This window comes from Amblyomma americanum, chromosome 1 (genome assembly GCF_052857255.1).
Source record: "Amblyomma americanum isolate KBUSLIRL-KWMA chromosome 1, ASM5285725v1, whole genome shotgun sequence".
NCBI classification, from domain to species: Eukaryota; Metazoa; Arthropoda; class Arachnida; order Ixodida; family Ixodidae; genus Amblyomma; species Amblyomma americanum.
The window spans coordinates 452,581,180-452,598,138 of NC_135497.1; the positions used below are offsets into that span (position 1 = coordinate 452,581,180).

General features: G+C 45.4%; 1 long non-coding RNA gene across 5 annotated transcripts in view; it reads left to right on the forward strand.

Moving 5' to 3' along the window:
• LOC144115990 (uncharacterized) overlaps window positions 1–16,959 on the forward strand; it is a 39,607-nt gene that overhangs the window by 9,909 nt on the left and 12,739 nt on the right. For 3 of the 5 annotated variants that reach the window (XR_013311654.1, XR_013311656.1, XR_013311653.1), the window contains exons 2-3: window positions 10,752–10,879; window positions 13,737–13,898. This is a non-coding gene — a long non-coding RNA (uncharacterized LOC144115990). The other 2 variants (XR_013311655.1, XR_013311652.1) reach the window with 2 other exon arrangements.

Consider the following 16,959-nt stretch of genomic DNA (forward strand, 5'->3'; position numbering starts at 1 on the left):
GTTAGGAAGTGAACGGTTAGGGCGCAGGAGGGTTCTGGTGGTCGGGGACTCAAACGTAGCAAGGGTTGAGGGAGGCGTTCTGACGGCAGTGAAGGCGGACAGGCGGGTGCAGGCGGAGGCTCAGTCGGGGAAGTGCATGGTAGATGCAATGGCCAAAGCCCGGGAGGTGGTGGGGGGCAGCATAGATGGCGAACACCTTGTCGTTATCCATGCTGGTCTCAATGATGTGCTGCAGGGGAGGAGCCAGAATCTTGAGAAGCAGTTGGAAGTGGGGATGCGTAGGCTTAGAGAGGCCTCTGAGAGTGTGCATGTGACCATATGCACAATCCCAGAGGTCCAGAGGCAGGCTGGCGAAACGGAAAGGAGGGTCGTTGAGGCTAACCGTGTAATTAGGCTATTGAGTCGACGACTAAGATATGGGGTGATGGAAGTCAACAGGGAAGTGTACGAGGTCAGGCCCCACCCTTTTACCCAGGATGGCATTCACTACGGTGGTGCCACTGGCAAGAGCGTGGGTAGAGGATAGGTCGCCAGGCAACAGCTTTTTTGGGGGGACCCAGAGCTCTGAAGGAACCAGTGTAGAAAAGGAAGAATTAAGATCAAAGGGACAATGGAACCATAGGGGAAGAAATAGACGCAAGCGCCAGGGCCAAGTCAATTCAGATATAGGTTTCATTAACATGCAAGGTGGCAGGAATGCACTGAAATGGGAGGAAATAGAAGAACAGTTAAGGCAGGAGGAATTACTGGTATATGGTTTAGTGGAAACACATCTTAGAGACATGAAGCAACCACCCTGTAAACCAGACTACGCATGGGAATATTGCAATAGAACAGAGGGCAGCACAAAGGGAGGTGGAATTGGGGCATTCATTCATAAAAGTATGAATTTTCAAAGGGTTAGACTGGGATGCAAGGAACATTTATGGCTAAAAGGAACAGTGGCAGGCAAGCAAACACTCCTTGGCTTTGTATACCTGTGGACAGGAGCTAATGCCAAAGAGGAAAACAGGAAAATGTTAGAATGTATTGCAAGCGACATTGATGAGCTAGGAGGACAGGGCGAGATAATTATATTAGGCGACATGAACGCACACATAGAAGACCTGGATGGGTACACGGATTCGACAGGAAGCATGCTGCAGGACATGTGTGACAGGCATGATTTAGTTGTATGCAACAGTACCGAGAAGTGTGAAGGGCTCATAACATGGGAGGCGGGGAGCCTGCACTCGACGATAGATTATGCACTAATGTCACAGAGGATATATATTAGATTAGGGGTAATGAGCATAGATAAACATGGTTCCAGAAGTCTAGGTAGTGACCACAAGCGTATCAAGTTGAGCTTCAGAAGAAAAACCAATGTAGGACTGAAGCGAGAAAGTAATTTTTGAGGATAGTGAAACAGAATGGACTTATACCAAATTAACTCGATTACTGGAGCTAGAGCTAGCTAAGGTGCGAGTAAAGCTAAAAGCGAAAAGACGCAAACCCAAGAGTTGGTGGGATGAGGAGGTCAAGAGGGCAATAGAGAAGCGCCAGGAAGCGTCCAGGGAACACAGATATTACAAGAAGAGGGGGGAACCAAAATTTGAAGAAGACAGAAAATGGGGTACCTTCATTAAGTGTAGAAGGGAAGTATCCTATTTGATTAATGAGAGAATTAGAAGGGTGCCCAATGGATGGAAAAATTAAATAAAAAGGATAGAAAAGCAGCCCAAAAATTCTGGAAACATCTAAATGCAATCAGTAATAAGACTAGGCTAGAACAAAGGTTTATTGTTACAGATGAGGGTGTTCGACTAGAAGGGGATGAAGCAATAAAACACATAGGAACAAGGATGACGGAAAAATTTACAGCAAAGCACGTGGTACATAATTTATCGAAGGAGGATAGACCGGTTACAGCAATAGCTTCACTTGAGCAAGGAGAGTGGGAAAGGGCAGAGAAGAAGGTTCCTAGTGGCACATCAACAGGACCAGATGGTATCCCGATTATGTTGATAAAGAAGTTAGGACCAAAATCCAAGCAAACATTAATACAGGTAGTGAACAAAATGATAGTGGATGAGAAAGTCCCCGATGAATGGTGATTAAGTAGAATGAGCATGATATATAAGAGAAAGGGGGACAAAGCAGACGTAAGTAACTATCGTCCCATAACAGTGACATCTGTGGTTTACAGGGTGGTGATGCAGATTATAAAGGATAGACTGCAGGCTTGGGTGGAGAACGAGGGGGTGTTAGGGGAACTACAGAATGGGTTCCGGAAACAAAGGAGGTTGGAGGACAATCTGTTTTCATTGACACAGTATGTAGAAATTGCGGAAAAGGAACACAGGCCCTTATGGCTAGCATTTCTGGATATTAGGGGAGCCTATGACAACGTTACTCAGGAGCATTTGTGGGACATACTGGGCACATTGGATGTGGAAAATGGAGTAATTAATCTTTTAAAAGATATATATAGAGGTAACAGAGTGCTCATAAAATGGGGAAAAAAATGTATCAGGGCCTGTAGAGATACAGCGGGGGCTTAGGCAAGGATGTCCTCTGTCCCCTTTGTTCATGTTGTGCCTGCAAGGGTTGGAGATCAAGCTAGAGGGGAGCGGACTAGGCTTCAACCTTTCTTTTTTCAATCAAGGGGAATGGATTAAACAGTCATTACCGGGATTAATATACACAGATGATATAGTGCTAATGGCTGACATCAAGAAAGACTTGCAGAAGTTGATAGACATATGCGGTACAGAGGGAGATAGATTAGGTTTCAAGTATAGTAAGGAAAAATCTGCAGTCATGGTAATTAATGAAGAGGGAGGTGAGCATAGAATACAGGAGTTCATGCTAGAGGTAGTGGATGGGTACAAGTATCTTGGGGTGTGGATAAATAACAGTGCTGAGTATCTGACAGAGCATGAAAAATATCCAATGAATAAAGCTAGTAGGAATACAGCTGTCATGAAAAATACGGCACTGTGGAATTACCATAGGTACGAAGTGGTTAGAGGGATCTGGAAAGGGGTGATGGTCCCTAGCCTGACTTTCGGTAATGCGGTCCTGTGCATGAGGCCAGATGTTCAAGCAAGGCTAGAAATTAAACAACGGGGAGTAAGGAGGTTAGCTTTGGGAGCACATGGCAATACACCAAATCAGGGGGTACAGGGTGATATGGGATGGGCGTCTTTCGAGAGCAGAGAGGCTAGCAGTTAAGATAGCATTTGAGGAACGATTGAGAAAGATGGAGGAAAAGCAGTGGGCTAGGAAAGATTTCGGATACCTGTATATAAAGAATGTTGACACGAAATGGAGAAAGCGAACTAGAAAATTGACAAGCAAATATCTGGACAGCAGTAAGGGGGCAAATAGCAGTTATCGGTTAAGAAAAAGGTTAAAGAAACAGAGAGCTCTGTTGAAAACAGGGATGCTGACGAAATCGACACTGGGAACATACCGGACCTTTAAACAGGAAATTGTCAAAAGAAAATATCTATGATAATTGTAGGGGAAGCTTTTTGTTATTTGAGGCCAGGACGGTAGTTTTGCGGACTAAGACGTATAGAGTCAGGTACCACGAGATAGACACGTTGTGCATAGCGCGTGGAGAGGAGGAGGAAACGGCTGAGCACTTGATACTTTTCTGTAAAGGGCTTCACCCTGCAGTGGAAAGCAGCGGGGCTGATTTACCAAAGGCATTGGGGTTTAAGGATAGCGAAGGGAAAGTAGATTTTCAGTGGGTAGAAGTAACCAAGCGCTGGTTATACGATTGGTGGCTAAAAGCAAAACAGGAGTAAAATTTCACAAGACATGGCTAGGTGGCTTGAGCCACCGCCCGATTTAAAGGGTTCAGCCGTATTCATCCATCCATCCAATTTTGGTTTCAATGGCTGGGAGACTGTAATGCGTGGCTCCCGATCATTCTGTTTCAACCTTTTTTCGGGCTTTGAGCAACAACTTTTATTTTGTTAATGACAAAAAACATGTTCTTGGATGTCTCAGAGTGCAGCAAATGCTTAAAAAGTCTAAGCTGACTTCCACATAATATTGAAAGTGGATCATCACTTTCGATTTCGAAATCTAAAAGCATGCTGTGCACGCCGTTCTATCGTGTCGTTAGGACCTTTTGTCTGCTGCATAACCAGTAGCTTTTGGACGGTTTACAACAAAAGGAACATGTTCGAAACATGCGTATTGCAACAAGTGCTTGCAATAGCTAAAAATGCCGCAAAATAAGTATTTACACTGCATGATGCCTGGTTGTATTGTACTGTTGCCAATTAATGGCAAGAAATCAACTACTTTGGACAAGCAAAAAAGGGAAAATAATCCATGAGATAGAATAAGGACTGGAGGAAGTCCGGAATTACCTGAGCTCTCAACTGTAGCCAGGTGACCCGTGTCAAAGGAGGACTGCATGGCGCTCAATGGATGGAAGCCGGAGACATCGTGGTAACATGCCTGGGGAGTCGTTGGCCCGCAGGGGGCACATCCCTTATATCTAACGTTCTTAGAACTTTGCGAAGCGCGCCTGTTACAATCTTGCTGCGGAGCATTGCGAGAGATGTTTCGATCAGATGAAGCAGATCTTGGGAGGCCCAGCCTGCGATGTTTCTGGTCATCTCTCCGACGAGCTTTCGCCGAACGGTACCTCCCTGAATAACGTTGACAAATTTCAAATAAACCCATGCCCCTCTTCTCTATTCTTTTCGCAAGAAACACAGCTCCCTATGGGTTTCCTGTGTGATGCACACACAAACAGTGACTTTGGGAGTAACACAGCAGGCCTGACTGACCGGATTTCTCCAAATGACCAGCAAGTGCATATGACTACTGGAACAAGGGGATCGAGCATCAGACATGGCAAGCGACGTGTGAATATTTAAAAAACTGTGCTGGAAGGCACAGGCACGTGCGCACTTACAAGGAAAAATGGCATGCGTCGGTGCGATGAAGGCGGCGGAAATCGTTTAATTCTTACTGCCGTTTCAAGAATTTTCGCGAAAGAGGTTTCTTGTTGTATATCTTTGCAACTGCGTTAATTCTTAATTGCATGTCTGTTATGTGAAGTGCATGGTTTGTTAGCAACAGTTTGATGAACTTCTTGCATATAATATGCAGTGGTGCGTCCCTGTGGCCGCTATCTTGTTCTCACAGGTCGGGACAGGCGAACCTGCTATTTTATTCACACTAGTTTTAGAGCAAGCATGTGTCCAGTGGCCTTTGAAGATGGGTTCGGTCTTTGAGCATGATATCGACGAACTTCTTGAGGCCCTGTAACACTCTTAGGAGCGCTGACGTCGGGTAAAAGAGTCCACCCCAGTCTTGATGGGCAGTCAAACTGTCGACAGTAGCATTTCCTTGGCTGTAAATGCAATCTACAAACTGCAGAATAAATTGATGTTGTGTTTAGCTGCCAGTTTTTTTTGTTTTTTTTTTTTCGAATTACATTGAGTCGTCTTTCCAGGAGTTCTAAGTCGGCAGGAGCTTCATGGAACGAAGCGCTGGGTTTCTTGTTTCGCTAACTGAACATGCAAAACGGAACGCAACAGCAATGCATTTTCGCTCGCTACTCCCTCCAGCAACTGCAGTCATCGACACGTCACCTGTCAAACGGTAACACTAAACAGACCACACAAATAATATAAGAAACAGCGCACCAGAAGGCATACTTTTTGCTGCAACGGCAGTCACAAAAAAATTCTGTGCTGACTGCGTGTCGTCTGCTAGGATGGAAGGATGGATGGATGGATACGGCTGAACCCTTTAAATCGGGCGGTGGCTCAAGCCACCTAGCCATGTCTTGTGAAATTTTACTCCTGTCTTGCTTTTAGCCACCAATCGTATAACCTTCGCTTGGTTACTTCTAACCTATTAAAATCCACATTTCCTTCACTATCCCTAAACCCCAATGCCTTGGGTAAGTCAGCCCCGCTGCTTTCCACTGTAGGGTGAAGCCCTTTACAGAAAAGTATCAAGTGTTCAGCCGTTTCCTCCTCCTCTCCGCACGCAATGCACAAAGTGTCTCTCTCATGGTACCTGACTTTATACGTCTTAGTCTGCAAAACTCCAGTCCTGGCCTCAAACAACAAAGAGCTTCCCCTACAGTTATCATAGATATTTTCTTTTGACAATTTCCTGTTTAAAGGTCCGGTATGTTCCCAGTGCCGATTTCGTTAGCATCCCTGTTTTCCACAGAGCTCCCTCTGTTTCTTTAACCTTTTTCTTAACTGATAACTGCTGATTTGCCCCCTTACTGCTGTCCAGATATTTGCTTGTCAATTTTCTAGTTCGCTTTCTCCATTTCGCGTCAACATTCTTTATATACAGGTATCTGAAAACTTTCCTAGCCCACTGCTTTTCCTCCATCTTTCTCAATCGTTCCTCAAATGCTATCTTACTGCTAGCCTCTCTGCTCTCGAAAGACGCCCATCCCATATCACCCTGTACCCCCTGATTTGGTGTACTGCCACGTGCTCCCAATGCTAACCTCCCTACTCCCCGTTGCCTAATTTCCAGCCTTGCTTGAACATCTGGCCTCATACACAGGACCGCATTCCCGAAGGTCAGGCTAGGGACCATCACCCCTTTCCAGATCCCTCTTACCACCTCATACCTATTGTAATTCCACAGTGCCCTATTTTTCATGACAGCTGCATTCCTACTAGCTTTATTCATTACATATTTTTCATGCTCTGTCAGATACTCAGCACTGTTATTTATCCACACCCCAAGATACTTGTACTCATTCACTACATTTAGCACGAACTCCTGTATTCTATGCTTGCCGCCCTCTTCATTAATTACCATGACTGCAGATTTTTCCTTACTATACTTGAAACCTAATCTATCTCCCTCTGTACCGCATATGTCTATCAACTTCTGCAAGTCTTTCTTGATGTCAGCCATTAGCACTATATCATCTGTGTATATTAATCCCGGTAATGACTGTTTAATCCATTCCCCTTGATTGAAAAAAGAAAGGTTGAAGCCTAGTCCGCTCCCCTCTAGCTTGATCTCCAACCCTTGCAGGTACAACATGAACAAAGGGGACAGAGGACATCCTTGCCTAAGCCCCCGCTGTATCTCTACAGGCCCTGATACATTTTTTTCCCCATTTTATGAGCACTCTGTTACCTCTATATATATCTTTTAAAAGATTAATTACTCCATTTTCCGCATCCAATGTGCCCAGTATGTCCCACAAATGCTCCTGAGTAACGTTGTCATAGGCTCCCCTAATATCCAGAAATGCTAGCCATAAGGGCCTGTGTTCCTTTTCCACAATTTCTATATACTGTGTCAATGAAAACAGATTGTCCTCCAACCTCCTTTGTTTCCGGAACCCATTCTGTAGTTCCCCTAACACCCCCTCGTTCTCCACCCAAGCCTGCAGTCTATCCTTTATAATCTGCATCACCACCCTGTAAACCACAGATGTCACTGTTATGGGACGATAGTTACTTACGTCTGCTTTGTCCCCCTTTCTCTTATATATCATGCTCATTCTACTTAATCACCATTCATCGGGGACTTTCTCATCCACTATCATTTTGTTCACTACTTGTATTAATGTTTGCTTGGATTTTGGTTCTAACTTCTTTATCAACATAATCGGGATACCATCTGGCCCTGTTGATGTGCCACTAGGAACCTTCTTCTCTGCCCTTTCCCACTCTCCTTGCTCAAGTGAAGCTATTGCTGTAACCGGTCTATCCTCCTTCGATAAATTTTGTACCACGTGCTTTGCTGTGAATTTTTCCGTCATCCTTGTTCCTATGTGTTTTATTGCTTCATCCCCTTCTAGTCGAATACCCTCATCTGTAACAGTAAACCTTTGTTCTAGCCTAGTCTTATTACTCATTGCATTTAGATGTTTCCAGAATTTTTGGGCTGCTTTTCTATCCTTTTTATTTACTTTTGACATCCATTGGGCACCCTTCTAATTCTCTCATTAATCATATAGGATGCGTCCCTTCTACACTTTATGAAGGTATCCCATTTTCTGTCTACTTCGGATTTTGGTTCCCCCTTCTTCTTGGAATATCTGTGTTCCCTGGACGCTTCCTGGCGCTTCTCTATTGCCCTCTTGACCTCCTCATCCCACCAACTCTTGGGTTTGCGTCTTTTCGCTTTTAGCTTTACTCGCACCTTAGCTAGCTCTAGCTCCAGTAATCGAGTTAATTTGGTATAAGTCCATTCTGTTTCACTATCCTCAAAAATTACTTTATCGATTTGTTTGGCTGCTGCTTCCAATTGCTTTTCTGAGTAAAAATTCCCCCCTGATTGTTCATCTCGCTTCAGTCCTACATTGCTTTTTCTTCTGAAGCTCAACTTGATACGCTTGTGGTCACTACCTAGACTTCTGGAACCATCTTCATCTATGTTCATTACCCCTAATCTGTTATACATCCTCTGTGACATTAGTGCATAATCTATCGTCGAGTGCAGACTCCCCGCCTCCCATGTTATGAGCCCTTCACACTTCTCGGTGCTGTTGCATACAACTAAATCATGCCTGTCACACATGTCCTGCAGCATGCTTCCTGTCGAATCCGTGTACCGATCCAGGTCTTCTATGTGTGCGTTCATGTCGCCTAATATAGTTATCTCGCCCTGTCCTCCTAGCTCATCAATGTCGCTTGCAATACATTCTAACATTTTCCTGTTTTCCTCTTTGGCATTAGCCCCTGTCCACAGGTATACAAAGCCAAGGAGTGTTTGCTTGCCTGCCACTGTTCCTTTTAGCCATAAATGTTCCTTGCATCCCAGTCTAACCCTTTGAAAATTCATACTTTTATGAATGAATGCCCCAATTCCACCTCCCTTTGTGCTGCCCTCTGTTCTATTGCAATATTCCCATGCGTAGTCTGGTTTACAGGGTGGTTGCTCCATGTCTCTAAGATGTGTTTCCACTAAACCATATACCAGTAATTCCTCCTGCCTTAACTGTTCTTTTATTTCCTCCCATTTCAGTGTATTCCTGCCACCTTGCATGTTAATGAAACCTATATCTGAATTGACTTGGCCCTGGCGCTTGCGTCTCTTTCTTCCCCTATGGTTCCATTGTCCCTTTTATCTTAATTCTTCCTTCTCTACACTGGTTCCTTCAGAGCTCTGGGTCCCCCCAAAAAAGCTGTTGCCTGGCGACCTATCCTACTACCCACCTTCTTGCCAGTGGCACCACCGTAGCTTGGATGCCATCCTGTGCAAAAGGGTGGGGCCTAACCTCGTACACTTCCCTGTTGACTTCCATCACCCCGTATCTTAGTCGTCGACTCAATAGCCTAATTACACGGTTAAGGGGTCATCTCGCAGCGCCGCCATAGGGCGGGTACGCGCTCTACGGCGGTCAGAAAAGACGCTTCAGGCATGTTCTTCAGGGGGCATTGCATAACCACGTAGGGCGGTCGACAGACGTTGTCGTGTCAGGTGTCATGTGGTATACCGCGACAGTTCTGAACGTGCTGCTTACAATTGATGCAACAAAATTTTGCATATATGCATATTCCAGTCGTGCATAATATAGAAGTATTCACTCTCACTGAAATATTAGGGTTACGAAGCACGAAAAGATGTCAGTCAGCTAATCGCTCATAAACACTGCTGTTAATTTGTCTACACGCATGCTACCTGCTGAAGCAAGAGTAAGCGGTGACACGGGACTTTCTGTCAGTCGGCGAAGATTCCCTGTCGCAGCCTTGAAGTCCCCTGCACGAAAATGCAGGGAGCAAACAACGCTCCATTTTGTCGGCAACCAATTATCCGAACGTTGCAATGCGTCAGTCCACCGTTATCTGGCTGCACGGTCGTTCGAAAACCTGTCGCGCAGTATTGAAAAAATAATCCCCATTCATACCCATTCGATTCTTTCCCGTGCAGAACCACGGCGCCTATTTTCACCGCAGCACTATTGAAGAAATATTCACTCACCGGTGGAACGAAACCTCCGACGTAACTATTTCTGTGCAGCTCCTGCACCAGGGCACGCAGCACTTCGTGATGCGGCGCCCGCCTGAGCGCGTTCAAAGTGTTTCCTAACGGTAGTTTCGGTAGATGGTTTCAGTTTTCCTGCACTCGTGCGCGCATGCGCGCTCATAGAAATCACTGCACGCCATCACGTGATGTCACGGGGAGGGTACTGACTCTTTTTTTTGTATGCTTTTTGCTTTTTATGACTAGGCTTCGAGCGTCTCAACGGATGCTTCCTCCAGAGTTTTTTTCCTGCATGGTTTAGGCTAACCGCACAAAGGTGATGACGGTGTTGCATGTTTCGAGTGCACGTTTGTAGTTTTGTTCAACGTAACAAAAAACGGTCATGTTGCTGTTTGTTAACTTTTTGTTGCTGCTGCAAGACTTGACATGTCATGAACTGTGCCTAAAGTTCTTTGCACGAACAGCTGAATGATATGATTAGGACTGAAGTAACACGCGCTGACCGATCGAGCCGTGCGTGAAGGCAAGATGTTTCTCAACTACAGTACGTGGCTTCCTTGTGCATAGGAACCAGCACCGGAGTTTGCGGAAAAGGCCGTGGCATTGTTCTGCTGATTGTTATATATCACAAATCTTCGAATTGCCTGTGCAAGGTCTACACGACGCTGCCGTGTGCAAGTAGCTGCCAGGTTATTCCAGCCAGCTCCAGCAAGCAGTGGGGCAAACCTTTCTAGACAGTTTGCCCGTTGCCCGGCATGTTGCCCATTTGGCGATGCGAACAGCGAGACAAAAGGCATGGCTTCTCTTAATTGCAGCATTCATGGCTGGGGAAGCAGAGGAGCTTCGTTTGCTTTTTGTGAACAAGACACGCCGTGAGGTGGACGTCATCTGTCTCAACTACGAGGTTCGGGGAGTCAAGTACAGGAGCCTGAGTCCAAATCAAGTAAGTGCCAAGACGCAAATATGGTGCGTTCATATGCAGGTTGCTCAGGTGTGGTGCCGGACGCTAGGTAACTTTGAATTGTATGAAAGTAATAGTGAGATTGGGATCAAGTAAAGATGGTATCTCCATGTCTCATCTTACTGATGCTTTCATTTATTCAGTAGTGCAGATTCAAAAAAAGTTTTTGCTCATTGTAGTTCAGAGCCTTGCAGATGGAGTACTGGAAGAGTGCGAGAAATTGGACAGTAAGTGTACGTCGTGTATTTTTGCAAGCCATAAGTCGCCCAATTAGCAGTGCTACCTGTTTTACTGAAAGCCTGCGGAAATGCATTTCCTTGATGTCCCAAATGCCATTGCTCTAGTTGGCTTGTGGTTGTGTGATTATTCAGCGCTTTGCATAAAAAGGAAACGTTCTCTGGTCTGTGACCTATGTGTACTAATGGCATTGTGGAAATACATGAACAATGTGTGGGGGCTGTGAAGCTTTCCCTTTCTCGGGGAAAACTTGGGTGATTTACCTCCACCATGGTGTCCTGATGCTTTTTTTTTTCCATGATTGGTACTCTTTTGAGGTGTTAATGGCTGCGATCTTGAGTGCAGTGAGGCCACTCATTCGATGTTTTGGATTGGGGCAGTGTCAAAGAAGTGCCACACTTTGCAGCTTCTGCACATGTGTTTGCAATGTTCAGATACAGCTTTTGTCTAAAGTAGACCTCAAGAGCTCTTGTGTGTAGTGGGGCTCTTGTGGCATCCTTAATTAGAAGTTCTGTATTTAGGAGGGCGAGTGTACCTCCCACTTTCAAGAGATTTGGAACACTGGCGATGCCTAACGAGCCAGACAGCATGGCCCAGAAGCAAACCCCTTGGTTTCTGTACTTTTGACAAAGGCTCCTTTGACATGGAGCAGCTAATTTTGGAGGCTGCCACTGGCTACCTGTGCCAGAATGGCTCCTCCCTGTGTGACCAACTGAAGAGGGCTGACCTTGTGGTTGTAGTGAGCACAATGAGCTCCTGAGTTCTGTGATGCTAGTGAATGGTGGCCAGGTGTTAATTTTCGCTGAAGTCTCAGCCAGTTCCTGTTACTTTTCAATGTCTGTGCTGGCAATAGAGAAGAGTAAAAAAAAAAAAGACAAACCACAATGAATCACTACGCAGCTGCACAGATAGTTTGCATGTGATGTCATGGCCACAATCTGGGTGTCGACGATAGCTGCCAGGAAAAGTGTACGTTGGTGCAGATGGGGATAAACGGATTGGCAGAAAGACCGGTATTAGCTGCTCTTTCATGTGTCATATATTGCATGATGTTGGTGCTAACTATGTGCAGAGTTTAATGAATATTACCACAAGTCTGGAGAGGGGCCGCAACTGGTGGTTGAATGCCGGGACCATGCCAGCGATTGAACGTGAATAAAAACTGGATTTTCAGAAATAAAGTATGTTGAAGGTTTCAAAAATAGTACTTGAAGCTTTGTTTTAGACAGTGAAAAACCAAAGACTTCATAAATTTTGTCTGAATTAAAATGAATGCTTTCGTGTAGACTGTTTTTGCTATGCTGAGCCGCTGTGGTGGCTGAGCGGTTATGGTGCTTGGTTGCTGACGTGAAAGACGCAGGTTCAATCCCGGCTTTGGTGGTCACTTTTCAGTGGAGGCGAAAAGCTAGAGGCCCGCGTACTGCGCAATGTCAATACATGTTAAAGAACTCCAGGTGGTTGAAATTATCCAGAGCAGTCCGCTATGGTGACCCTCATAGCCTGAGTCTCTTTTTCATGTTACATCCCATGAAAGCAAACATTTTTGCTACGTTCTATTGATGTTCAATGATCTAAAGGGACATTGAGTTTCAGTGTCTAAAAGGGACCACCTCTGCTATGCTTCCTTTCATAAGTGTTTCAAGCTCATGACTGGGCTTGTGAGGGATCTTAATATGATCTGTTATATTTTGGCCACTGCATTGTTTATGTGAAGTACTTTGAGGCTGTATGCAAGTTCTCTGTATCTGTCAGGCTCACTGTGTACTCTGCACGAATATGTGCTAGATCTTCTAAAAACTATTCTTGGAAACAGTGGCCTGAGCCATATAGACCACAGCATTTTTTCCTCTCAACAAATGTTCTCAAAGAAATATTGGATGGGTTGACGGGAGTCTACCTTCCAAGGCAAAGATTCTTCCAGGAGTCCACTTGGGCCATCAAGAGCAGAGGTGCTTTGGGACTGTGCAGAGTATGTGTTCAGTACAAAATGAGAAATGAGATAATTTATTTGGTAAGGCTCTTTAAATACATTGGAGTCATTAGTAGTGCAGATACAGTTTGGAGGGCAGATTTGATGTTTAGTGTTGGTCTATCAAAAAAAAAAGTTTGCAAGGCAGAGTACAGTGTTCAAAGAGCAGTACTGAATTAGTTGTTTGCATGTTGCTTATATGGCTGCTTCTTCCATATGTGCAAGACCTGTACCCAAGGAGGAACACTAGCCTGTTTGGCACATGTTAGAACAGTGTTAGAGGTTGATGGTCAGTAATAAGGAAAAAGGATCACTGTGACAGATAGCATGAAAATTTTCTCTGGCAGATAGTTTTCATTCATGTGAAATCGCGTGCTTTTTTCTGTCTGTGCTTGAAACTGCTACGAGCTCCTTTTTGCTGTCATCTTAGTTGGTGATGTTGAGATAATATGTAAGAGATTAACTTGGCTGCAAGACTGCAGCTTGAGTGGAAAATTCCAGTCAGCCAGGCCTTTTGTGTAGGTGATTATTTTCACTGCTACCTAGTTTTAGTTCTGATGCATACTGTTGCTGCTGGCACTGCTTGGAGCGGTTGGTCACCATAGATGGTGATGTGTATTGTTGCTGTTCCAGGCTATGCATGTGGACATTTGTGAACCACCTGTGGATCTTTCGCGACTCGTGACCGCCTGGTAGTGCATCACAAGGAAGTGTTCTAACCACCTGTGCCTTCAGGCTTTGGCCCCGGTGGACGACTTCAGTTTAGACGCTTGGTGGTGTCCATCACCCCTCCTGGTACGGACCTCTTGGCCTCCATGCTTTGGAGGGTCTCTCGGACAGGTTTGAGTGGCAGAATGAACAACTGGCAGATGTGTCGGGGTGACAGTGCAGGTAATTTTGTAGGGTTGACTGTGGCCAACATGACGAAACTGAGCTAGGCAGATAGCTTCAGTTGCATTTAATGCCACCAGAAACCGCATTAACACCACACTTGATGTCATGTGGAAAGGGGCAAATAACTGACTGAATGAAGAATATGATTGCATGTAAAAAGCACTGAATGTGATTCAGCTCATGGAATAAAACAAGCGAGTGTCCCATTACCATGGATGGTAGTAGTAGTAGTAGTAGAAGAAACATTTATTGAGAATTTTCTGCACCGGGTGGTGTCCTTATGTCAGGACTCCAGTGGTCATGGCTGTTTCTCTTGCCTGGGACACCAGAGGTCTCTTCGATTTGGCTGCACTTTCTGCGCCGGTTCAAGGAGTGCAGCACTTTTGCATTCGTTTTGCCAGTGGAGCGTGCACCTGCTACACTTTCGTCTTCGTTATGCAAAAGTGTCAGAATAGTGCAGCATGAGTTCTAGGCTGGCTTGCACTCTCCCGAGTGGAAGTGCAGCTCTAGTGCAGTAATATAGCGGCGCCCATGTGTAGGTCGGAGAAGTGAACAAGATATGACTGTAGTCTTTAAATGAAACAATGACAGTTCGCTCAGTTCTCCCTTGAACGGAAGAGGTGAGGAACTGTTCATGGCGTCATAATTGTAAACCTAAGCGGTCAGGTCGAGCCTCATGGGCAGCATTTTAGCGCATATTCGTAAATCTTCTGCATGTATACGTGCAGCACCTTCCTTTTTTATATGAAACGAATATTAATTAAATTTCTTGGGGTTGGTTCATGGCGACACTCCTTGGGATTTCCTGCTTGAAAAATTCTTAACATGGTTCGGGATTGTGGCGGCACGCGGTTGGCTCTAATTTGGTAGCGACGCCAAGGCTAGCAGACAATCAGGCCTGCACTCGACCATTCGTTTGTTTTGGAAGCAGCCACTGCCAAGCTGCACTTGAACTGACTCTGCACTCTGGCGGCATCGGCGCAGAACTCCAAGGATCTAGTGCAGCGAGTGCAGCCAAATCAAAGAGACCTCAGGTTGCGCTGGATCGTCGGGTCAGAGCTGGACAGAGAGGCCTCCCACTGCTCCTTCGTGCATAGTGTGTTTGTAGGTTGTCTGGTTTTTGCCAATGCAGCTCCACATGACGTGGTATGCTGTGGGTGTCTCGTCGCAACACGGGCATGCGTCATTGTAGTGTTCAGGGAATATTATGCTGTATTTATGAAAATTTGGGACGGCGTTGGTTTCGAGCTGCCTCCAGTCCCTAGCCCCCTATGCTTTCAGCTACTTGTGTGGTGGGGCTGGAGTTGACACATTGATCGAAACTGTTGTAATCTGGTGTTATAGGCCGTAGGTATTGGTGTCATGTCTAGTTGGGCGTCGTGTGTGTGTGTGTGTAGCCTGATCGGTTTGCAGATCCTCGAGCTATGCTCTCCACGACGTCGTTGCCCTCGAGTCCTGAGTGCGCTGGTATCCAGGTGATTTGTTGGTTGAGCGATGGGTCAGAGGAGGTGCTACAGTTTGTTAGTTTATGCAGCCTCTTATGTATTCGTCCTTCTAAGAGGAGCCGACATCCCACCAGTGAGTCGGTGATTATGTGTAGTTCTCGGTTTGTGGCATCCCCGTGCTGAATGGCTAGTGCAATCGCTGCGGCTTCTGCCTCGGTGACTGTGCATTCCGTGAGTGTCATGCTCATGATTTCTAGGAGATTAACGTTTACTATGGCCGCCACTGGTGTAGCCCTTGACTTGTTTGGGTGCATAGCTGAGTCTACGTAGACTGCCTTAGCGCTCCGTACCCCTTTTCGGTGGATATAGTCTATCTGGGCTTTTCTTCTGCCTTCCCCTGTGTGGATGGCATATTCTTTGGTATTGGGGCTACATGTACCCGCACCCTGTGTTCTGGCGATAGATTCACTCTGGATTGAATAAGCTGTAGGTCTGCAAGGTAGCCTACTTTTGTTAATATGTCCCTGCCTGTCTCTGTTCTGACAAGGTGCTCTCTCTGAGATAGTAGGATGGGTGTCTGTATATCTTCGAAGGTGTTATGAACGTTTAGGGCTTCCAGCTTGTCGTCTGTGGTGTAGGGTCGTAGACCCAAAGCGTTCTTGTATGCTGTCCCGATTAGCAGGATTGTTGCGCTAAGCCAGAGTGCTGCTGATGTTGACTTGCAGTAATGCACGCTTGGACTACATTGCAAGTTCAGGGGTGTCCTCTTGGGTGCATATCATTTGCTGGCAAAAGTTACATCTAACTTGGGAAAATCTGTTTTTGGGCATGTGCACTGTCCGTGCAAGTTTCTCGTCGTTTTCGCCATGACATGAGTGAAAGAAAGAAAGCCTCCTGAGGTTTTATTGTTTTCACTTGTTTAGTTGTTCCACCCACTGTGGTGGCTCTGTGTGTTTGGCATTTGGTTGGTGATCCCAGGTCATGGGTTCGGTCCTGGCCACAGCATCTGTACTTCAATGGAGGCAAAATACAAAAATGCTCGTGCTGTATGATGCCCGTGCATGTTAAGGAATTCCAGGTGGTTTAAATTAATCCGGAGCACTCCACAATGGCATCCCTCATATCCCATTTGGCGCCCGAGAGGTTAAACCCTGAAATTTGCAATTTTTCTGTTCCGTTTGTATGAGGTACATGATGGTGCATTTGTATTGGCTTAGTGTTGTGGCTGTTCAAGAGTATTGTGAATTTTATTGAAACTTGCACTTGGGGATCCTTGTCTTAGTTATTGCAGGTATAATTTGCACACTTTTTCGTCAAAATTTGTTAATGGGATATCTGGGGAAACTGCCCCCTTCCTGTATCTTTTTTGGTTTTGAAATAGGTTAAAAGGTGCCATGGGTCTCTAAATGAAGTTTCAAAAATGTTGTCTTTGTTGTTTGAAGATTTATGTGGATTTGAGATTTTATACAATAGCTGTTTCTTACCGGTACTCACAGAAATGTGAAGGCTAAAGAAAA